This window comes from Lepidochelys kempii, chromosome 3, assembly GCF_965140265.1.
Source record: "Lepidochelys kempii isolate rLepKem1 chromosome 3, rLepKem1.hap2, whole genome shotgun sequence".
Lineage (NCBI taxonomy): Eukaryota > Metazoa > Chordata > Testudines > Cheloniidae > Lepidochelys > Lepidochelys kempii.
This window is the reverse complement of record NC_133258.1, coordinates 168,919,583-168,944,425: the sequence shown is the minus strand read 5'-3', so window position 1 is coordinate 168,944,425 and position 24,843 is coordinate 168,919,583. Positions and strand designations below refer to the sequence as shown.

Below are 24,843 nucleotides of genomic sequence, written 5' to 3'. Positions count from 1 at the left end.
AGTCTAAACTGGAGGTGTTGGGTGAGAACTGGAAGATGTGAATTATATGAACCTCCACCCCTCTAGACTTTGACTCACCTCTGACTTTGTCTCAAAGACTGCAATTGGCTTCAAATCATGTTTGACAAGTACCAAATGCATTCTATCACTCTCACTCATTTCTTAAAATGCCAACAAATATTGAAAAATCTATTAACCTCCCAAACGATTAAAAATATGTACATACTTAGAATCTGCAGACTGTTTTCCATCAGAAATTAATAATTTTAAACTATATGATATATTGGGCATTAAAAGAATTATCAAGTAGTTAATTATTATAATTTTATTAAACATTTCTTAAAGATCCAAGCCTTACACTCCCAGGAGACAGTCAAGGAAAGAGGGGGACAGCAGAAGAAAAAGAGCACAGAAAATCTGACATTTCACAGTTTCATGAGACAAGTATTTACATTTAAACAGCTTACACTACAAACTAATCAATTTAGATACAGATACCAAAGCATGACAGAAAAACACTGTGGATGTAGTTAACCTCAATAAACACCTACACTAGAAAAGCTGGATGGGCTACCTGTGTTCTGTCATGTTCAACATATTAAATAAATGAAAGCTAAGTAGTGTCTTTACTTTTGTTTTGTTTAGTATTTTTCCAGCACTGACAGAAGACGAACTGTATGAACTAACAGATCTGTTCTATCATCTCTCAGCTTGTTCAGCGACTGATCATTCTTCAATAAATTATGTTTCAGACCAAAATATAACATACAGGTTCATAAGCTGAAAGCAAGCTTTATTTCTCTCTTTAAAAATATTCATTTATCCACTAAAAGTGGGTTGACCTCTTTACTGAAATAGAAATATATATATTCTTCTGTGCTTCCAGATGATTTTCTGACATGCTATACTATGCTCTATGTATCTAGTGAAAACTTTTAACACAGAAATTACCCTTTCATGAATGCAGACCCAAAGCACCTACTAACATCAACAGGAGTTATAATGCAAGCACTGAATGTGGAATAAATTCCAAGTAATTGACAAGATGCATCATAACCTTTTTGGAAGCCTCTGCTATGTAGCATGTCAAATATGTAAGTATTATTATCATCTCCTCCACACAATTTAATCTGTCAAAAATCAATTTATCATCATCACACCAAATGTGGCCCTGTTCTAAGCAGGTGCAACCCAACTAACTCGCCAGAGTGGTGTCTGCTTACATTCAACCACCATTATCATCAGTGCCAAACAAAGACACAATATAACTTTTGAATGTCTTATGATGATGCTAGGCAAACTTTGATTTTTTTAAAATAATTTCAACAGATAATATTGATATTTATTTTAAGCACCTTTTTCTATTTTTAGCCATTTAAATTTTTACAGTTGCAGAAAATTATGGGGGAGTCAGACAATAACTATTTAATGACAGTAGACAGAGTCAAAAAGTTAAAGCCTTAACCGTTAAAACACAAACTGTCAACATGACGTGTCAAAGTATACAAAGTAAATAACCTTATATCAAACTCAAATAAGTTCTCCAGCAACATTTTTCTTGCTTTCCCCATCTGTAAATTTCAATTACTATCAATGAAAATATTTTTGTCAGTTTGTGTGTGTATGGTGAAATCGACGTTTACTGACATTTACAAATAAAAATCTAATCCTTCCAAGCCTACTTGTTAATAAATACTCTAGGACCCATAAGTGCTAACTCTGTGGGTGCTCCAGGACTGGAGTACCCACGGAAAAAAACAGTGGGTGCTCAGCACTCATCGGAGGGCCCCACCGACCACCTCCTCCCCCTCTCCCCAGCGCCTGTTGCCCGTCAGCGGGCCCCCCGGGATCAGCTGTTCAGCAGCAGGCAGGATGCACTGGGGGAGGAGTGGGACAGGAAGAGGTGGAGAGAGGACAGGGCGTGCTCAGGGGAGGGGGCAGAACAAAGCAGGAAGAGGCAGAGTGGGGGCAGAATGGGGGCAGGGGCTTGAGGGAAGGGTTGGACTAGGGGTGGGGCCTGGGCCGGAGTGGAGCTCATGCACCCCCTCGGGAAATTAGAAAGTCAGCACCTCTACTAGGAAAATGTTACTGGCAATGTTGTCTCTCTCATCAACAGAAGAGTTGGTCCAATAAAAGATATTACCTCACCCACCTTGTCTCACTGGCACTGGGGACAGTTGGAAGGTGAATATATAAACTTTTCTGATCTCTTAACCCACTCTTGTGCACTATGGAATGGTCCTGGTCCTGGCTCTACTCCTTGTGGGACTCCTTACATGCCCTTGCACACCAACACAGTACGGGGCAAGACTGAGCCAACAGAATATTCAAGATACAGTAACATCTGGGCACAACACAGTGAACTATGAAAACTGAGCTAAGGACAGGGCCAGAACAAAGGTCCTGAAATTAGAGCAGTTTAATAATATTCATTTACCAGAGTCAGACTCATTTAGCGTAGGTTTTACTAAGAAGTTAAGATTTCAGGCTCACTAATGAGAAACCATATGTGCTGCTATCTTTAAGTACAATCATACTGACCCAAGGAGAATATGGTAACCATTAGAACATCCTTATGGGAAATTTATATATGAACCTTTTAACTACTGTAGTCAAAGAAAGACAGATACAGCAGATAGATATTGGCTTGCTGACATAGCATGATCATTTAATCTTGCTGTTGCATTTAATCTTCTTTGCAAGCAAGAGCTACGGCGACTTAGGCTCAATATAGCACTGAGATATCTTTCTTTTACATTTGCAGTGGTAGTTTTGGATACACCTTCACACTGTTTCTAAACTCCAATATTGGCTTCATTAAGCTTCTTACTGATAATCTAACATTGCAACAGTCCACTTCTATAGAGGTTATTTTTATTTGAATGCAATGTATACTCATGCACTTGCACTAAAATAGTTTCACTATGATTTTATATAGAGATAGTATAATCAAATCTCATTAAAATTGCAATGTAATCAAATTGTCATCATAATCTCCAGGGAGACCAAACTTTCAGGGACTTTCTCAATTGCTTCCCCCTTAAGTGAACAAGGAGTTGTGCCATTTAAATGTCTGAAGAAATCACCAATCCACCTAATGAAAGGATAAATTCTGGCTTTGCCACAAGTCCTAAGTATATTGTTGCACTACCCTTGGAACAGATCAGAAGGCAAGTGGAAAACCGGAGTCACTCCACAATATGCCTCCTGGTTTCCCCCTTACTCTGGTGGGGAGGTATCCTTAGCCAGGTATGGCATAGACTAGATCCCCCAACAGGATGACCAGTATGTTGTGGGATTGGAGCCAAGGTTCAGTCCATTCACCACCTCTTCCTGCCTACTTTCATCCACATGCACAAGGGAGGAGAATGTGTAAGCTACTCTCCTCCCCAAGAAGCTACCCTTGGCATGGGAGCCCATACAGGGAAAAATGGGAGCACTGTAAATCCTCTTATTCCCTGTATGGCCACAAGACATGATCTGCCCAAAATGAATATATTTTTAATTAACATAACCATTTTTTCTAAATATTTTTTCTTTTGAAGCACAGTTCTCTGAAAAGTGACTAAATAAGGGTTCCCTGTTTAATGTCTCTCACTGACTATATCAAATTTTCTCAGATTAAAAAACTATGACTTTTCTAATTGTCAGTCCTGCAAACCCAATCTAAGATCAGAAAGCTAGGCTGTATATTTTCAGCCTGTACATTATCAATAATTAAGATTTTGCAAGCCAAATTCTTCCCTCAGTTATACCTATGGAATAGTAATTTCTTCAGGTTAGTCTCCAACTGGATTGGAAAAATGTAAGTGAAAGCAGAATTCAGTTCTGCAATTGGAATATTAGTAACTTTTTTTTTTTTTTAAAGTACAATCTGGAATAGACTCTCGCTCTTTCTCTCCTAGCTCAGCTGTCAAGAAAGATAGAACATTGGAAAACTTCTGTGTTAGGACAGAAGCATGCCACAGAGACTGTCTGCTTCCCAGCTCTGCTTAAATATGCCACTTCCAATAGAAAGATCCCCAAACATGCGATACCGAATATCAACAGATGGGCTTCCATGCTCCACAACCTTCTCCTCGATCCCTTTGCCCCGGCTTGATTTCCACTAAGTTTTCTTCCTCTCCACCAGTGTAAGCAGAGGAAAACAAGCATCTCCTCGTTATGTGAAATCTCGAGGAAAAGCTGATTTCAGACTTAAAAAATGTAATTTAAAAAAAAAACACACTAAAGGTGTTCAATATTCCTTTTCAAACAAAAACAAAGATTTTATCACCTCCAGTTTCTTTATCCACTGCACTAAAGGTATTATTTGTACTCTTCACCAAAGCGGAAAGATATAGATAATGGGCTGAAGTTTTTTTTAACAAGTTAAGGCAGACTCTAACCAGTAAAAACTTTATTCACTTGCTTAAAGTCCCATTAACTTCAAGAACGTGCGTAAGTATTCACAGAATCAGGACTCCACTTGGTAAATCTCGTTGTATATGATATCTTCCTCAAAAACTGTCCCTGAACACTATTTATATTTCAATGACAATGTTGTTCACTTTACACTAGGCATGAAATCAAGATCACAATTTATATTTAAATATTTTAAATTCCTTGTTCCCTCCAAATTGTAAATTATTTAACTGAATTCCAATGACGTTCCATATTAAAATCAGTTTTGTAGTGTTACACTACCATCACCGAATTTTGCTTTTTCAGGTTTCTTTTCCATCTTTAAATTCTTCACTAAAAAGGGGACTGCAGTAGCACCATTGTTGCTAAAGATTTATGCATGTATAAATTAAGCCATTTCAAATCACATCAAACTAAAACTTGTCAGAGATTTTTAGCCTGGAGACCACTGTTTTTGTTATTGCAAAAGTCAGTTTAAAATATTTTAAAATTCACCAAATAGTGAGATATCTTGATTTTAGTTGCTTTGGTTTGGTTTTTAAGTACCAGAACAAAAATTACTTTATAAATGTTTTAGATCTTAAGACAAATTACTGCTCTATCTATTTTTACTTTTTAAAATTAGGAAATGGGCAAGTTTAGTTTGAAACACAACCAAACTGCATACACAGTAAGCTACATTCTTAACGTTTTAAGTTTGTGCTTTTAAAAAATTATTTAAATTATACAAAGTATACCACACAAAATCTCATTAATTTTGATATGATTTTACATATTGTGTCTGCTCTGGATATATCTGAAATTAGAGTTTTCAATGAGATTTACAATACAACTGAACTATCAGAGCCAAAAGCATGAAATATTTCATACTTACTTATATTTACACTATTTTCCAGTATTTTAAATAACAGTCTTACTATAATATTAACTATTTACATTATGCAAAATCCTAACAAAATTTGTCACTAACAGCTGTGTGAAAAGGAAGACTATTACAATTCTGGTTACATTGTAATAGTTCTGAATTATTTCACTCCTCTGATAAAATGTATATTACATTTTTATTCTCTTGGGTTGAGTACTGTTGTAAAAAATTCAAACGGATTAGGGCTGTTGATTAATCACAGTTAACTCACGCGATTAACTAAAAAATATTAACTGCGGTTAAAATAAAGTAATCGCAATTAATCGCACTGTTAAATAATAGGATACCCATTGAAATTTATTAAATATTTTGGATGTTTTTCTACATTTTCAAATACATTGATTTCTATTACAATACAGAATACAACGAGGAGTTTCTGTGGCACCTTAGAGACTAACAAATGTATTTGGGCATAAGCTTTCGTGGGCTAGAATCCACTTCATCAGATGCATGGAGTGGAAAATACAGGAGCTGGTAAAAATACACGAAAAGATGTGAGTTGCCTTACGAAGTGTGAGGTCAGTCAAACGAGACAATTCAATTGACAACAGGATACCAAGGGAGGAAAAAGTAACTTTTGAAGTAGTAACGAGAGTGGCCCATTGCAGAATACAAAGTGTACAGTGCTCACTTCATATTATTTTTTGTTACAAATATTTGCACTGTAAAAATGATAAACTAAAGAAATAGTATTTTTTCAATTCACCTCATACAAGTACTGTAATGCAATCTCTATCATGAAAGTGTAACTTACAGATATAGATTTTTTTTCCCTAACATAACTACACTCAAAAACAAAATAATGTAAAACTTTAGAGCCTTCAAGTCTATTCTGTCCTACTTCTTGTTCAGCCAATCGCTAAGACAAACAAGCTTGTTTACATTTACGGGAGATACTGCTGTCTGCTTCCTATTTACAAGGTTAACTGAAAGTCAGAACAGGCGCTTGCATGGCACTTTTGTAGCCGCCGTTGCAAGGTATTTACGTGCCAGATATGCTAAACATTTATATGCCCCTTCATGCTTCAGCCACCATCCTGGAGGACATGCTTCCATGCTGATGATGTTCTTAAAAAAATAGTGCATTAATTAAAATTGTGCCTGAACTCCTTGGGGGAGAATTGTACGCCCCCTGCTCTGTTTTACCCGCATTCTGCCATATATTTCATGTTACAGCAGTCTCGGATGATGACCCAGCACGTTTGATTTATGAACACTGTCACTGCAGAGTTGACAAAATGCAAAGAAGGTACCGATGTGAGACTTCTAAAAATAGGTACAGCACTTGACCCAAGATTTAAGAATCTGAAGTGCAATCCAAAATCTGAGAGGGACGAGGTGTGGAGCATGTTTTCAGAAGTCTTAAAAGAGCAACACTCCAGTGCAGAAACTACAGAACCTGAACCACCAAAAAAGAAAATCAACCTTCTGCTGGTGGCATCTGACTCAGATGATGAAAATGAACATGCGTCGGTCCATGTTTGGATTGTTATCAAGCAGAACCCGTCATCAGCGTGGACACATATCCTCTGAAATGGTGCTTGAAGCATGAAGGGACATATGAATCTTTAGCACATCTGGCACATAAATATGTTGCGACGCCGGTTACAACAGTGCCATGCGAACACCTGTTCTCACTTTCAGGTGACACTGTAAAAGAAGCGGGCACCATTATCTCCTGCAAATGTAACCAAACTTGTTTATCTGACAGGTTTCAGAGTAACAGCCGTGTTGGTCTGTATTCGCAAAAAGAAAAGGAGTACTTGTGGCACCTTAGAGACTAACCAATTTATTTGAGCATGAGCTTTCGTAAGCTACAGCTCACGATGAAGTGAGCTGTAGCTCACGAAAGCTCATGCTCAAATAAATTGGTTAGTCTCTAAGGTGCCACAAGTACTCCTTTTCTTTTTGTTTATCTGAGCGATTGGCTGAAGTAGGACTGAGTGGACTTGTAGGCTCTAAAATTTTACATTGTTTTATTTTTGAATGCAGTTATTTTTTGTACATAATTCAACATTTGTAAGTTCAACTTTCATATAAAGAGGTTGCACTACAGTACTTGCATTAGGTGAATTGAAATATACTATTTCTTTTGTTTTTTACAGTGCAAATATTTGTATTCAAAAATAAACAGGAAGTGAACACTGTACACTTTGTATTCTGTGTTGTGATTGAAATCAATATATTTGAAAATGTAGAAAACATCTAAAAATTTTAAATAAATGGTATTCTATTATTAACAGTGTGATTAATCACGTGATTAATTGTTTTAATCGCTTGACAGCCCTAAAACTTACTATTGTACAACTCAAAGTAACGGAAAGAAAAAAATTCAGAATCAAGACTACCACTATATCCTTCATTAACATAATTACATCAAAGCTGTGTGTAACACAATAAGTCTGATCTTGCGGTGTTTGCACAGGCAAAACCCCCAGAGTGAAATCTTGGCTGTACTAAATTTGATGGCAAACTCCCATTGACTTCAATGGGGCCAAGACTGCCCCAAGGGTGTGTCAACATAAGAAAAAAAAATAGAAGTATTTTATCATGCGTTTACATAGACCTGCTAATGCATTAAAACTACAACTGTATTGTCCATACGAGGATTTCAATGTGTTAATTACCATGTGTTAGCTTACTAGTTAAAACAAGGCCTCAAATGTAATTGAAGGGAGCTCTGCAAGGAATCTGGCTTGTATTGTCTGAGAATTCTGCAATATGCAGAAAAAATAAATAAAAGTAAGTTCAAACCCTTATTACTACATATTTTTGTTTTTTAAATTTCTAAAACATTGTTAAAAATGGCAATGTGAGAACCTTCCAATAAGGGGATATTATCTGACTCTCACAAAAACTTACCAGGCATATAAATGGTCAGCTACGGAGTTTGCTCCCCCACATTGTCTGCCTTTTACTCTCAAGAAGCAAATTTTGATTTTTGCACAACTGAAGTACATGAAATGTTATTAAAATACATTTCTCTTCCCTACCCCAGTTAGTTTGAAAATTATGCACCAGGCACTGCTAGAGAATGTTCATTGGAAAAAAGTGGCCAACATTGTGGAATTTGATTGACTACACTAAAACTAAGAATATGAAATGTATAAAGAGAGTAGTGTGGAAAAAAATGGATGAACTATTATCAAGGTGTCATTTTTATACATTAAAACCAGCAAGTGAAACTAATTTGAGAAAAGTACAGTAAACTTTTTCAGTTAGCCCATCCACTCAAAAACTGTACTTTCTGTTCATATTCTAATAAAGGTACAATTGTGTCCTGTGAATATTTTCCCCAGACCCAGGCAAAGATAAGCCTCAGCAATTATACAACTATGGTACTTTACTCAAAATCATTTATACTCCAAATTACATTCTATATTTTTAAGATAGAATCACAAACATTTGCTTTTTCATTGGCACTTACTGTATATACTCGTTCATAAGCCGAATATTTTTGGTAAAAAGGTGACGCATCAAAGAGCGGGGGTCGGCTTATAAACGGGTCTACACCAAAATTTGATCATTTTAAACTCAATGAAATCATTGAATTGAATATCTAATACATTGTCGTTTTGTTTACCTGGAGCGTCTGCAAGCATGGAGCCCCTCAGTTCCCAGTGGCCACGGTTTGCCGTTCCCAACCAATGGGAGCTGCGGGAAGTGGCGCCACTTCCTGCAGCTCCCATTGGCTGGGAATGGCAAATCGTGGCCACTGGAAGCTGAGGGGCTCCGTGCCTGAGAACACTCCAGATAAACAAAACGTCCTGACCCACCAGCGGCTTACCCTGACGGGCTGGGAGCCGAAGTTTGCCAACACCTGAAATATAGGGTCAGCTTATGAAAGGGTCATACAGTTTTTACCATTTTTACTTATCCATCTTGGGGGGGGGGGGCAGCTTATAAACGAACTGGCTTATGATCGAGTATATACGGTATTTAAAATCTCAACTTTTTTCTCTGTGTAAAATGGATTTTTTATCTAGGGGTCTCATACTGCGGAATCTTTTATTTAAAAGATTAGATTATAAGGTTGCAAATCAATTGTGTGACTCTGGAAATAAATATTAATATTTTAATATTCTCAAAGTACTTCTATGACAAGAAAGGTGCAATTTAAATTTTGCACCTGAACAATTTGCATATTAATGGCCCCTTACTGAAAAACTATGGTTGATAAAAGATCGGAAAACTACTTTGTGATATGTAACATTATATATACTATAGATGACAGAGTAATTTTATAAATTACATACATCACTACAATCACCTATTAAATACATAAAGTACTATCTCCAGTGGGCTGCTGGACGCCTCTGCAAGTGTCCTCGACTCCCACTACACTTTAATTCCCTTTCAGGAAGCATTAATCATCTTAGAGGATTGTATCCTTTTACAGTGACATATACTGTTTCTGCACTGGAAGGGCAAGTAACACATGCACACTAAAGCACTGTACAAAGAAAAAAAAAAGATAAAGGCAGTTCATCCAGTACTCAAATATTCCTTAAATTTCATTCATCGTTAATAATAGCTCAGAAAACTAAGGAGGCCTCATTTGAGATTTGGGAAACCATTCTGAATTTCACATACTTGTAACTAAGGCCCTAAATATATCCATAGAGGCTTGGATGTACAGTACTGTAAAATTGTAAAACATGTGCTGACATTTTAAGAATATGCACACCAGTGAAAGAAACTAAATTACTGTCTAAAGTCTGTATAGATTCCTGAAGCTCTCAGTACTGTTGCCTAAAACTGGTACTTCCTTCTCTATTATATGCTGAGATGTTCTTGAATATTTCAAAATACCATCATATTCAATATCATAGCATGTTACAGTACCTGCTATATTGCAATACAGTGTTATGAATAATTTCTTGTACCAGTTTCTTCAGTTGGCTTTATTTAATCTGCTGTTCAGAACAGCTGTATCTCATGCTCTTTTGCTATGTTTACATATTTTTTAAAGATACCAGACAGAGAAAGTGACATAATGCAATCCCAGATTTAAAAATTTTGGGAACAGAATTTGATTACTTAATTTACTTGTAAATCAGTGTCCAGTACAGACATTTTCAGTGGCATTCCTATCAATACACCTGACTAGTCACTAAAGTAATAATCAGATATCTTGGAAAAGACAGAAAGAACACCTTTAAAGTACAGAGGAATGTATGAAGTAATACTGTGTTACTGGTGATAATTCATGCTGAGCATGACACTATGTACCCTTCAATTACCCTGTTCTAGAAACCAAATAATGTTTGAACACATTGAACTAATAGATGAATGAACAGTTTGAATGTTTGAACACACTGAACTTATAGTACTTAGTTTACCCAGAAAACTAGAGTGGAAATCCTCAAGAAAGATACAAGATGATTCTTGGCCCAAAGTCCATGGGAGTTTTGGCATTCACTTCAGTGGGTCCAGGATTTTACCCACAGTCCACAAAGTTCTTAATAAACTCAGCTCTTAGAGCCCAATCCTGTAACTCCTCACTCAGGCAAAATTCATACTAAGACTACGTCTACACTGTGCACTGCACAGCAGTCCAACTGTGCCACTACAGCCATGCCACTACGCAGTGTGGCTGCTCTCTGTCAGCAGGAGAGAGCTCTCCAGTCGACCAAATTAAACCACCCCCAACGAGGGGTGGTAGCTTTGTCGGTGGCAGAGTGTCTCTCACTGACAAAGCGCTGTCCACACTGGTGCTTTTTATCGGTAAAACTTATGTCAGTCAGGGGGTGTTTGTTTCACACCCCATGCAACAACAGTTTTACTGATGAAAATGCAGTCAATAGGAGTTTTGCGTGAGTGCAGTGTTACAAGCTTAGCCCTTTGAAAAATGATCCCTTCCAGTTGCAATTAACTTTAAAGCTTTTTTGTTTGTTTGTTTTTTAAACATTACCTTGTGATGAAGGATTTTGCAAAGTATTTTAAGGAAGATTTGTCTCATTGATATTTTTTTAAAACTTTTCCTCATTCAAAATGCTTCTTGAAACAATTCTAGAAGATATATCATCTAGATGAGGAATCCAGTTAAGAGAGGAAAGGGTGTATTATATAGTGTTAATTAATTTTCTTAATTCCCATTTCATTAATCTGTAAACACAATTATTCTGAATGAAAAAACAGAGCAAAACATGGTTTCTATAACTGAATCAAAGACTTGGTCTACAGTAGAAAAGTTGTAACAGTGTAACTGTGTCATTTAGGGGTGTGGTTTTTTTTACCTACGTAGTTATACCACCATTAGCTCTTCTGTGGAGGATGCAGTTATACCAGTATAAAGGTGCCTTTTACCCATCTTTCACTTCCCAAATCAGAATAAGCACTTTTAAACCAGTATAACTGCATCCACACTGGAGGGTTTTTTTCTGCTGCTTTATACTGGTGTAATTAGAGAGGCAAAACTTTCTGAAGTAGGCAAGCACAAAGGCCTTGTCCACACTAGAAAGGGTTTATTGGTACAGCTATGCTAGTATAGCTATACCAATAAAGCTTCCTAGTGGAGACACATTTCATACTGTCCAGAATAGCTTATACCAGCTCCCCAAACAAAATAAGCTAAACTGGCAAAACGGCTTTTTTGTGGTATAACTGTGGCTACCCTCATGCTCTTGTTAACAAAATTATGTTGGTTGGGGTGTAAAAGAGCGTGATCCCGACTTATATAGCTGTGCAAGCACGAGCCCTACCATAGATTCAATTATACTAGCAAAAATGTGCTTTTGCTGCTATCGCTAATCTTACTTGGGAGGGGGCACTGCAATACCGGCAAAGACGCAGTTTACCGATATAAACATCTACACCAGTATCTTGTCTTTGCTAGTATAGCTATATTGGCCACCCTAGAAGAGAAGCAGTTTACACTACCAAAAGAACACTTCTGCGAATATAGCTTATACTAAGGGTAGCCAATAGGTGACCATGGGCCAAATCCAGACCGCCAGACACTTTTGAACAGACCCTGAAATCTTTTTATTTACTTATTATCATTACCGGGGGAGGTGGGGAGGGGGAGGGTTGTTTTTTTTCCTGGAGCCTAGATCTTGACTTTACCTTGACCAAGAAATTTGAATCTTGACAAAAAATTGACTACCACTGCCTTATACCAACCAGTCTCCCAAACAAAATCAGCTATTCCAGCAACAGGACTTTTTTTTAACTGGTATAGCCGCATCTATACAGGGGCTTTTGCTAACACAGGTAGGTTGATTAAGGATGCAATTTTCCACACTTCTGACACAGGTGTGCCAGCAAAACTTTCAAGTGGAGGCCAGGCCAAAGTGACACTTGTTAAAATGCCCTTAGTACATTTAGGACCCAACCCTGTAAGTGTTTGGAACTACTCACAAGTACACATATGCATGCGTTTAAGCATTTGCAGGATTGAGCAGTTACTGACACAGTACCCTTGGTACTGTTACCATATTTTTGTCACTTACTAATTTGCACAAATTACTACAATAATCCACAAGGGATCTCCCAATTATTAGTGTGAATCAGATATATTCTGTAGTATAAATAATCAGTACTATTAATAAAATGACTCCTCCTTCACACCCTCAATACTATTCTTAGCAAAATAATGTAAAATAACAGCTCTGAAAGTGACACGTTTTCATGTATTAAAAAATATAAAATTTGTACGCAAACAAGAATTTCGCTTCCTTTTAATTGACTTTAAATAATGAATTTGGAAGAGTTTATTGTCCTGTCATCAATATGGATGGTCTTCAAAAAACAAACAAGCATTCATAGAGCTGTATCTAGATATGCTCTAGACATTATAATTTATATAAAGGAAGAGATTTAAAAAAAATTAAATGAGGAAAATGTTTAATTTCTCACTGAAAATACAACTCAAAATCCTTTCATCCACCAACAAACAAAGGCTTTTAAAAAATGCCTTAAAATTAATCCCAAATGAGAAAATCTTTCAGTACCATCATAAAGGAATGAGAGGTCTGAGTCTGACAGGAACATACTGTGATGTATCAAAAGGCATAAAATTAAAAGGGAAACAAACAATATGCCACATGCTTCAGTAGTTTTTTTACACAGTTTGACAGAGTTCATTCATATGTCCTGAATATAGATTTTATCCTTTTTCTAAATATGCACATTAATAAGTATACCTTAAACGGTGTAGTATTTGAATGATGAAGTTTTATTTTTTTAAATAGGAGGGAGATTTCAATGGTCTCACTGAAATACACACCGCTCCAAAACAAAACCCTCCCCCCCATGTTTCATCATAACAGAACTACCAGTCAGAGGGAGTCTTCTCATTGGGAAATTCTTTTAAAATCAGTCTTAAAAATTATCATGAAGACATACCGACTCTCCCCCACACAAAATACAAATTCATGTCTATCTAGCAGAGGATAAGAAAAATTTGCTGTTTACTCACCCACCAAATGGGTTACTTGCCCTAGGCATGTGGCTAAGTAGAATTTTGCAAGGCTAATTAAAGGTGTTTTTATTGTCCTTCTAGCGATGAAGAATTTTTAATTTGTCATCTGTATTTTGAAATGTCTCACTCCTATTACTTTTTTATTAACGCACCTTATTTTGAGTATCAAAGCCTGAGACAGCAGCTTTCACCACAAGAAGAGAAATGCTTTTAATCTCACTGTGAAATGAATTTCAAATGAGTGTTCCCCTCCCCAAGTTTGGGCCATATTTTGGGTTCACAGGTAACCCAACAAATATTCCACTCACGTTATCAGCCTTTAAACAACAGGCTCTCCACCCTCTGGGACACAGAGCTCCCTCACACCCCACTGAAGTCATTTGGATTTGAAGGCGTTTCACACCTCCCAGGAGTGCACCCCTCGCTCTGGCAGCTGAGTCAAGGGCTGTGGGGACAATCTGAAAGGGGGAGGAAGGGAAGAGACTTAAAATGAAGTGGAGATGTGTAAGGGCCCCTTCCGGAAACAGCTACTGAGAGCTCAGTACATAACCGTGTCATGTTTCCTTAACACACCCAGCAACATGATCTTTCATCTCCTCCCCCGCCTCCGCCCCCAAAGAGAGGGAGAGGCGTTCACACCCATCTCCACAGTGAAGGAGACCAGGGAAGGAGGTTTTCCCTCAGTAAGGAACGAAGTGCTCTTTGCTGCACAAGCAGCATTTCCAACAGTCCGAATGAGCAAAGGAAATGACCTGAGGAGGGCGACGCCCCACACAGTGGAATGAAAATGAAAAATGAAGGAAAAACAAAAAAAAAAAACCCAACCACCCAGGGCTTTAAAATGGCGCCTGTAGGGGAGGAGGCCAGGAGGGAGGAGAGTCACAGTGAAACTGCGCAACAAACGCTGGCAGGCAGCCAGACAGCGCCATCTTCTCCTGCTCTCCCAGTCACACACAGCGAGCCAGCCCCGCGCGGCAAACCAACAGCCGAGTCCACCGGCGGCGGCGGCGGCGGCGGGGCTTTCTCCTTTGGACTGAAATCCTGACGGGACCGAGGCGAGCAGAGAGTGTGTGTCAGGAAAAGCCCAAGGCCTCCCCCCACCCCCGCGCCTCGCCTCGCCTGCCCTCCCCTCCTCCACTACTTATTAAATAATACTTGAAACACAAACCGTGTCCTCTTTCCCCTTCAGTTGTTAGAGGGTGTTTTTAAAAATACGATGCCGTATTACAGCACTTTCCCCACAACCCCGTGATCGGAAAGAGGATTTTTTTTTTTTTTGGTTAAGGTTGGAGGAGAAAGCCGCTAAAATTAACCAACCCCCTCCCCTCAAAAAAAAAAAAAAAACAAAAAAAACCCCAACAACTACTTTGCCCTTCCTCGGCTCAGAAGGTTTCAATGAAGCCCCATCCATAATGCCACCAGTGTTTGGTTTCGGCTCAAATTCCGAAGGAGATTTTTCAAAATTAAAAAAAAAAAATGGCTCAGAGGACTAATCGGAGGAACCGGATACGCAGAAAATCCAAGCAGCAGATACACAGCCCTTAAAACGCAAAACCAAAAGGGTTACTCGAGAGAGTCTCGGTTTATTATTACGTTTTAAAATAGAGAGAAAGCGAGATTACAGGTAAATACGTTCAAAGCGGGGGGGGGGGGAAGGGGGGAGCCTGATCCTACAAAGCAAAAAAAGAAAAAAGAAAGAAAGATGATTAAACCCCAAGTCCACCGCCCAAAAATCGCACGCGCCCCCGGGGATCATCAGTTCCACGCCGTGGAAAAAATAAACACAGGCAAATTCTGAAGAAACCTGCAAAGAAACCAACAAAATCTAGTGGCTACATTAAAACCGATGAAAAATAAATCCGCAGCAGACACACATCAGAGAAACGAATTCAGAGGAATTACAAGATCAGGATGGTGGAAGCAGGTAGCGGGGGGAAAATCAAGCCAGGAGCGAAGAAAAAAAGAAAAATCCTTCCCAGCCCCACACAGCCAGGAGAGAGACGAAGTGTCTCCATTTTCCTGAGGAGGAGGAAGAAAGAGTGTTTCACAGCCCAGAGAGCTTTAGAGAAAAGCAAAGAAACGAGGGGGGAAAAAAAGAGGGAGGAGATTTGAAAAGATTATTTTTCTTTCTCCCTCTCACACTCTCTCTATCCCCCTCGCTCCTCACTCTCTCTCTCACACACACACGCACTCTCTCTCTCTCCCCCTCTCCTCTTTCTAGCCCTCTCGATGGCCATCAAGGGGGGCGGAAAAAAAAAAAAAAAAAAAGACCAACAACAACTAATTTTAAACCAGCTCAATCAATGAGTCATTAAAAAAGATTCCCCCCCTCCTCTCCTGCATTTGCATGGCATCAGCAAGAAGAGGGGGAAAAAAACCACCCCAAACCTCTCCCCTCTCTGCAGTGATCAGCCTGGACCTGAAACCTTCTCTCTCTCCTCTTTATTTTAAGAAACAACTTTTTTTTTTTTCCAAGTGGCCTCAGCAGCCACCACCGCAGCCTCGCTGAAAAAGAAATAAATATTTCATTTCCATGTGAATTAGCATCTGCTCAACAACCACCCACCAAAATATCCCTCTTCTTTCTCCCTGTCTCCCCTCTCGCTCTCTCTAGATATATATTTATATACATAGCCCCAGAGCCAATAGCTCTCTGGGCTGAAACCTAATATCCTGGTTTTGGCAACTCCTGGTTGTTAATTTGCTCCTCTTTCTTTTCTGTCTGTCTGGAGATAGATTTCCCCCCTCTCTTTTCCCTCCCCGAAGGAAGGGAGGAAGGAGGTTGTGTGTTTTTTTTTCCTTGAAATTTTTATCACAAAATTATAATACACTCAAAGGGAAACTCACCGTCATGAAAAAGCAGTGCCTTGTCAACGGGGTTTCTTCGCCATCACATCAGGGGCTGGCAGTGTAAGAGCGAGAGAGAGAGAGAGAGACAGAGAGAAGGGAGGGAGGCAGGGAGGGGGGAAGAGAGAGAGAGAAAGAGAGAGGAGAGCACTGCACTGCACAGCACAGCACAGCACAGAGCAGGAGTTGCCAGCCACACGGAGAGAGAAATAAGCAGAGAGAGAGAGAAAAAGGCAAAGGCAGCCACCACACGCAGATATTATTATTATTTTCCAAGCTCTAATTAACTCTCTGCTCTTCATTTTTTAAAGTTAGACACTTTTAAAAGTTTTTTTTTTTAAGAGAACTGAAGGTCTGACCATCTAGAAATAGCTCAGCTGTTCACTTTCACTTAAAAGTTGTAATCTACTTCGTTTATTTTTGTTTAAAAAACAAAACAACCTTGTATTTTTTCCTAAAAACTTGTAGAAAGCCTCCAAGATTTCTTCCAGACTGACAATACTGGACAATTTTTGTTTTTGTTTTTAATCTAAAGATGTATAAAACAGGTTTTAGTGTTAAAAGTTGCAATTTACTGACCTTTCTATATTTAAAAAAAAAAATGTGAATTGTGGATTTGTGTCCCACCTCCAAAACATAACTAAATTAAAAGCAAGTTTAATTAGAAATGCCTGTCAGCAGTAAGAAAGTGAACTTTCGGATCGAGTCTCGAAGCCACTGCAAATGCAGAATTTCCACTGATTTTTAAAGTTTTGAATAATCTAGAAAGGCAAGATCTGATCCAAAGCTTGTCAAGGAGTGAACTTGTTGGTATACTGAATTCTGTAATTATTTATCTCACTCAAAAGTAGTAACCTATTATAATTTTTATTCTTTTAAAAATCTGGGTTTGTAATGGTTTTTACGTAATTTAAAATAGCTGAAATGCTTTTTTTCAGAATAAAGTAGTAACATTAAAATAAATTCTCCTTCAAAATAAAATTTTGATAAGATCTTGTAAGTCTTGCTTAGAAAAATCTCTCATTGAGGATTGCATCCTGATTCTTACAATGAAAAGATTTATAGGTAACGTTATTATAGCTCTTTAAAGACCACTTTCTCCTTTTTATGCTGCAAGTTTTAGTTTTCAGAATTTTTTATTTCAGAGTGAAAGTAATTTCATAAATGAGCAATTTACAAAAAAAGCAAGGGGAGGTGAGTTTATTGGCTATGGACTAAAATTATTTTTCCCCGCACCCTTCTTGAAAAATTAATTTGGTTAAAACTTTTTAGAGATCAGGATTTGGAGAATGTATTTGGCAGCACTATTTTTCTTTCAGAGTAACAGCCGTGTTAGTCTGTATTCGCAAAAAGAAAAGGAGGACTTGTGGCACCTTAGAGACTAACCAATTTATTTGAGCATAAGCTTTCGTGAGCTACAGCTCACTTCATCGGATGCAAGCATAAGCTTTCGTGAGCTACAGCTCACTTCATCGGATGCATGAAGTGAGCTGTAGCTCACGAAAACTTATGCTCAAATAAATTGGTTAGTCTCTAAGGTGCCACAAGTACTCCTTTTCTTTTTCTTTCATTATTCATTAAGTCCCAGAAAATATTCATTTTCAGTTTTTATATAAAATGACCAACTTCAAAAAAATGCTTATGGTGATTGATATAAGTAGAACCTCTCTGAGAAACCAAGGGCTAGATTACCTTTGATTAATGTACAGATAGTATCTAAATGTCCTAATTTTAAATGTAGATGTGGTTAACGTTACCTTTAATGGTTTAAGTTATCCCACCCTAAAATGAAGCACACAAAAGCACACCACCTCTGGAGTTCTTATTCAGGCAAAACGCCATTTGGGCCAAACTCTTCCTGGAATTACACCCCATTCAATATTATTGACTTCAATGAGATTTTTGCATGATTAAGAACTATTGGATTGGGCTCCAAATATAGGTCCCTATGTTTTCTTCTGATTTGGTGAACAGAAGAGATCCTGGCTTTGGAAGGGTAGAGAAGCGTGCAGTTACTGGCTCCTTTTCTACAGTCTTATAAAGCACCACCATTAGGGTTCCACAGGTAATGAAGGGGCAGTGCAAAGTGAGAAGAAAGGGGAGAAGGGTCAAATGATTTTTGGTGGGGTCTCCTGTCAAAGAAACATAAGGAAGCCAATGTAAATTACTGTAGAGGCTGCAGTAACTTGCATTTCCTCCCCCTTGGAGGGAATTTCTAGGACAATAACCTTGCTGTCCAGGTTCCGGGACTGCAGGGAGCTGATGAAGTGGATGTACTGAGGCACCTTGCCTCCACCACAGCCCCCAAGATCTATGTTGGTCAACAGGTTTAGAGATAAGAACCCTTTGCCTCTTCTGCTGGGTGATAAACCTGTACCCATTTGGAGTTCCCACTCCCCTCTGCAGGAATAATCCATAGAGACTAGAATTTGGCCTACACAGTAGTATTTATAATAAAGACAAGACATTGGAAAGGACTCAATAGTTCGGACAATAATGAAATTTGCACTTAAAGCAGGACTAAAATCCCACCGTTCTACACTTTAAAGCTCGAATTTGTTCTTCATATTTAAAACAGTAACTTTTCAGAGGACTATTGAATTTAACATTTAAAATTGCTCCCTTTTTGAAAGGGAAATTGCGGGTGCCCCTGCACTGAGACCACATCAAGTGCTCCCTATGTCCATGCTGACTTAGTGCACAGGGAACAGAGCCAGCAGTGATGGGGAAGACCTTCAAGTGCCAATGTGGTTTCCTCCACAGCCTGGTTCCCCCAATCAAATTCTATTCCCCAAATTCCCCACTACACACATCCTGAGTGCTCCCTGGCTCCACCAACTTCCTCAACCATCATAAGGAACCAAGAGAAGTAATGGTGCTCAGAAATGAGGGGACCAGAGCAAAGCAAGGTTGTGGGAGCACGGAAATCCTTGTGAGGACATGGTGTGGCAAGGAGCTATAGCAGGTGTGCAGGGATATGGAGACATGGGGGAGAGGTGAACTGTGGTGGGCAGGGGAAGAGGTGAGGTGAGGGTGAAAAAGAGTTTGAGCTAAGGGGAGAAATAGAGGGGAGAAAATCTGCAGTCCGATGAAACACCATTCCCCTTCTTTTCCACCTGCAGGTCTCTCCCAGCACTCAAGTCCCATTTCTCTATTCTTCACCCCGCCCCCGTAACCCATAACCCTACCCTTCAAATATCTCATTTTGATTGATGTCACTTATTTTAATGCCAAAGTGACCTACAATCTACACAAATTTGGCATCTCCCTTTACTTTTATTGTTGAAAATTATTTAGAATCAACAGAATTACAAGAAAAAGAGATTACAGAATTATCTATTTACATTCAAAGGACTTAGTTTCACAGCATCCTAAATTTCCTGCATGTGTCCTTAATTTTGGGTCTTTGTCACACTGCATTGCAGATTTGGAGCTGAGCCAGTTGAAAGGTATGCCTCATACCCCTGCCCCATATCCCTACCCCTTGAAACCACTTTCAGACCTCCTGCCTGGAGGGATTGTGTGGCCCCCATCCCCTCACTGGTAGTACACATTCCTCCCGTGACTCCATACAGCTCTATTCCTTTATGAGCTCTCCCAGTCTCTCAACTGGTCACCATATATCCCCTCTTTCCCTCCTTCTACAACTTTTAGATGAAATGTATATTAACATGAATATATACAAGTACAAATACATCTATATTTACAGACAGATCAACAGTTAAAAGCTGAAAGTAGTAGGAAAGTAGGAGGCCATGATAAGAAGCAGGGATATTGGTGGGGTGAGAGTATGCAGATAATCAGGCATGGAGGGGAACAAGAGCTCTACAGGATGACATGGAAGAAAAGATTTCAGCCGTACAGGATTCAGAAGGAAAGCTGAGCTATGAAGAGGCATAAGAGGATTCTGGTGGGAAGGCAAACAGAGGATTGTGCATATCAGTACAGTACTAATAGTTGTTCACATGGATAGCTGTCATATTACTGACACATTTAAAAAACTGGGAAATTCCAGTTTTAAACTTTGAGTTAAGATTGCTAGTCTGCATCATCCTCCAATGCAAACTGTAAAAACTCATTCAATACCACAACTCCACTCCATTCATTAAGTACTTCCCATCCAGCACATGTGATCCATGTCTCCTTCATCCCTCTGAACAACCAGTGTTCAACCTGAACTCTGACCATAAATATAATACACCAATATACCACATTGATACTGCCACATGAAAATTACTGCCTAATTGCAAACAATTACCAGCATACATCATCCATTCACAAAACTTCTTAAATGTTTTTTTAAAATCCTCACAGCCACTCTTGTTAATCTGATACTATGCCACAGTTACAAACCAATACAAAACCACGTCCAGAACTATGTAGACTGTAACTTATGAAAGCAACACAAACCCAATAAATTTAGCTAAGTTAAGCCTTGTTTTTCAGGTTCAGATCTGTGGGTAGTGAAAGGGAGGCAGCTGTGGTTGAGAAAAGGATGTGATGAGTCGAGTGTAGAAGATTTGTTGAATTACTTATTGTATACTTCCTTATGTTTTATGTTTTTTTGTTGGTGAGATAAGCAGTCTAACCTTAACTCAGTGTTAAGTGGCATTTTTTGTGTGGGAACGTATACTGAAGAGTGAAAACTAAAAATATTTTTTGTCACATTTAATGAACAAGGACTTGAAAATACAAACACGCTACTTGTGAAAACATATTTTTCCAGGTCTGGAAAGAGGTCTGGCCATGTTTGGAAGAGAACAGAAAACTGGTATTTGTGCGCCACCATTTGTATATAAACTTCGTGTTTAACGACCCATTTCAAGTCATATGGCACTTGAGGTTTATTATCCTTGAGGAGTCTTTTCTTGGGGACTCAAGCTCTAAATTCAGTCCCTGCTTCCTGAGGATAGCTCTCTTCTTTGTGTACATTGATATATATTTCTCCACACCTATTATTTGTGACATCCAGCTCTCTAACTGGTTCAGTACAGACTTAATTCTAAAACAACTGCACTCTGGTTGGAATATAATTATTATCTTAAACATTACAAAGGATTACTTTTCAAAGCCTCTTTCTATTACTCATGGCAATTAGGACAACCAAGTGAGTTTTACAGCTGTTGCTCTAAAGCTCCAATTAAACAGTGATTTCTTTTGCTTTCCTTTCCTATTTTTTAATACAAAGCCTTGCCTTTTATTATAGCCAAATATACATATAATTTTAATCCAAAACTAGACAAAAAAACTTTTAAATGATCAGTTCATTAGCTGTAATTTTAAAGAAACAACTATGATTAACTCATATTTCAAAAGCAAATGTAAACCTCTACATTTTGGATTATAGAAAAGTTCTTATGGACATATAATCATTAATGTGCTTAAGCTTAACATTTGACAAGTAGAAGTAGGTGATTATATTACATGTAATACAAGGAAAACAAGACTACCCTATGTCCTTTCAGAATTAATACTAGTTTTATTTCTGAAGCGTCTCCCCATACCTACCACCAAGTCACTCAGAATGATGTATAACAATTCGCAATAAAATAAATAGTACAACACACATAAAAATTATTTTGTTTTTGTTTTCTCCCTTTTGGGGTAGTGAACTCTGCTTGGGGATGGGAGGCAAGGGTAAATGGCCTGTTGATAATGAGAACAATTTTTCTGTTTGGATGGTAATTACAGTATCAAAATGTATTCTACTATTTGGTTTGAGTTCCGCATTTGGGTATCTAGCTCTGGCATCTGGTTCCCTTCTTAAGTGGTTGTTTTAGGCTGCCCCAGGAGGTGGAGCAATGCTGCTATGGGCTGGGATTTGGAGGCCTGGGGGATGGTAACTTGAGCCCTGTGATAGTGGGAAGGGGGAGACAAAGAGGGGAAAATACATGTTATTGAGATGTTTGACTTTGACGTTTTTGGCTTTACCAAAATTGTTCTCGAAAGGAGAGGATGTCAATGGACAATGATCTTGTCCTATTGTCCTGCCGATTAATACAGGTTCAACTTTGAATGAAGTTAGAACAATTCAGGATTCAGTGAAAGATGAGGCTCCTGACTTCGCAGGTTTGCCAAGACTTGCTTGGACAATACTTCAGCTGAGTATTCAGTGCCAGCATGAGTGGTGTAACTGTTTTGTTTACATCCAACCAAAAATGCAAGAAATCTAGTCCAAAACTGTTCACATATATAGCGTGCTTTGTCTTGCTTCTCTAAGAGTCCTGGAACAGTGTTAAAATGAGATTGGTGTTAGTCTGTTACTCACCCTGCTGCACAATGGAATCCTTCTAGGAGCTGCTCAGGTTGCTCACCATAGTGGGTTTAAAGACACCAAAACTCATAGTAAGAGATTACAGTACATCAATCTCCATGTGGATGACAAGTTCTCTGAAAAAGCTCAGGAGTTCATGGCCATCATGACAATGATGAATCTATGCCAGACATCATGACAATGGTGAATCTATGCCAGATGGTTGCTGGATCAACTCATATGCTGGACAGTACTCTTGATATGGTGTTTGGAATAGGAGTACCAGAGTAGTCAGTTGCCTTAGTGGAGGATAGCTATCTGCTTAGACTAGACTGATGTTGGTTGTTTGAGGAAACAATCAGAACAGATGACAAAGAAAATTTTTGCCTGCCTGAATTAGGCAAATTGTTGATGTTGATCATTTGTGGAACAGGTGCACAATCTAGAAGTCTGGCTAGATTCCAAGCTATCAGAAGATCAGGCAGCAACTACAATCAAATCAGATTTTCCCCCTCTCTACCCTGCCTATTATATGCAGCGAAAAAATTGAAACTGTTTCTATCAGGTTTAGACCTTGCAGTTGTCTTCTGCACCTTTGCCACCTCCAAATTAGACTGCCCAATGTGCTCTAGATGGGACTACATTTTAAATCTATCCAAAGACTGATGCTGGTGCAAGGCTCAGCAGCTAATTTAGAAACCTTGCCATGAGCACATTATACTCATGGTTCTGGATCTACACTGGCTACTTGTTAAATACGAGGTAGAATTTAAAATGTTGATTTTAACCTGGAAAGCCCTACTTAACCTAGACCCTACTTACTGGAGAGACCATCTGTCTCCCTGTACTATACTGTCAAAATTGTATCAGTGGGTGCACCTGAGCTAGAGCCCCACTACTGTAAGAGAGAGTGCGCAGCTGGCAGTGTGTTAACCAAGAGGTCCCCTCAGTTTTGGAACTCTCTCCCCTCCCCTGAATGTCTGAAATAGTCAGAATGTATTGATAATCAGGGCATACTGCAAGGGTCATGTTATTTTCTCTAGCTACGAAGGACTAGTAAGGCTTTGTCCAGATAGATTAAATATGCTTTTTGCTGCAGTTTTATTGTTGGTTGTTGTGACTATCACCATTAATGGTTGAAGGCTGATTACTGGAAGAATCTCTTTCGCAATTGTACATTTAAGGATCATCAAAAAACACCTAGAGTAAGGGACAAATACTCCTTTTAATTGGCAAATAAAATAAACATATAAAACTACAGTGAGAGAATAAATAAAAGCATTCTCCTTATAACAATGACTGCGTAGGGAAAAATAGGGAATGCATAAGGATATAAGCACATAAGGATATCAACAATGGTTATGTAAAAGTAATACAAAAGAAACTGGGGGAAAAAAAAGTAAGATATTTAAAATTGACCTGTGAGGGTAACGGATTGGAATAGAGGCCAAGGCGAAATAAGTTCCACATCTTAGGGCCCACCACAGTAAAGGCACAATCAGCATTTGACATACACCGTTCAGGATGTAGGTCAAGTAGGCAATATTAAAGATGTAATTCAGAAGCTAAACACCAGTGGGTTGCAACAAAAAAGCAGAAACATGATGGAGCATCTGCTGTTGAGTAGAACTGTAGCAGGAAAAACATTAAATAAAAGGGAGACAACATGAGTAGATAATGGGAGTCAAAGGAAATCCTGTGTTCATTTTTGACTCTCCCATTATTTCATTGAGAGATTGTGGGTACATCACTTAAGTTCAAGTTTTTATTAGTGGCCTCTATTTTTGGGTGTTCAGCTGCAAACACCTAGGCCCTCATTTCCAAGTTATCTAGGTACTTTCATGATTCCCTCTAGTAACACAGTATCTTTTCAGAGGTGCTGAGCACCAGCTGCTCACAATTGGAGTTTTAGGTGTTCAACTCTTCTGAAAATCAGGATCAATGTGCTTGAAGTTGTGCAGCCAGAAATGGAAGCATTCAAAATTAAAG

At 38.6% G+C, this 24,843-nt stretch overlaps 1 protein-coding gene across 5 annotated transcripts in view; it reads right to left on the bottom strand.

Annotated features, from left to right (window-relative positions):
- BICRAL (BICRA like chromatin remodeling complex associated protein) overlaps nucleotides 1–24,843 on the bottom strand; it is a 79,426-nt gene that overhangs the window by 44,960 nt on the left and 9,623 nt on the right. Inside the window, exons 1-2 of one of the 5 annotated variants that reach the window (XM_073339026.1) lie at nucleotides 16,602–17,346; nucleotides 14,063–14,212 (exon numbers count right to left, since the gene is read on the bottom strand). The exons of 1 other annotated variant lie outside the window; for it this stretch is intronic. The gene's annotated coding sequence lies outside the window, so the exon portion shown is untranslated. Of the gene's footprint in view, nucleotides 1–14,062; nucleotides 17,347–24,843 lie in introns of those variants that run through there. 3 more of the 5 variants (XM_073339022.1, XM_073339025.1, XM_073339024.1) reach the window with 3 other exon arrangements.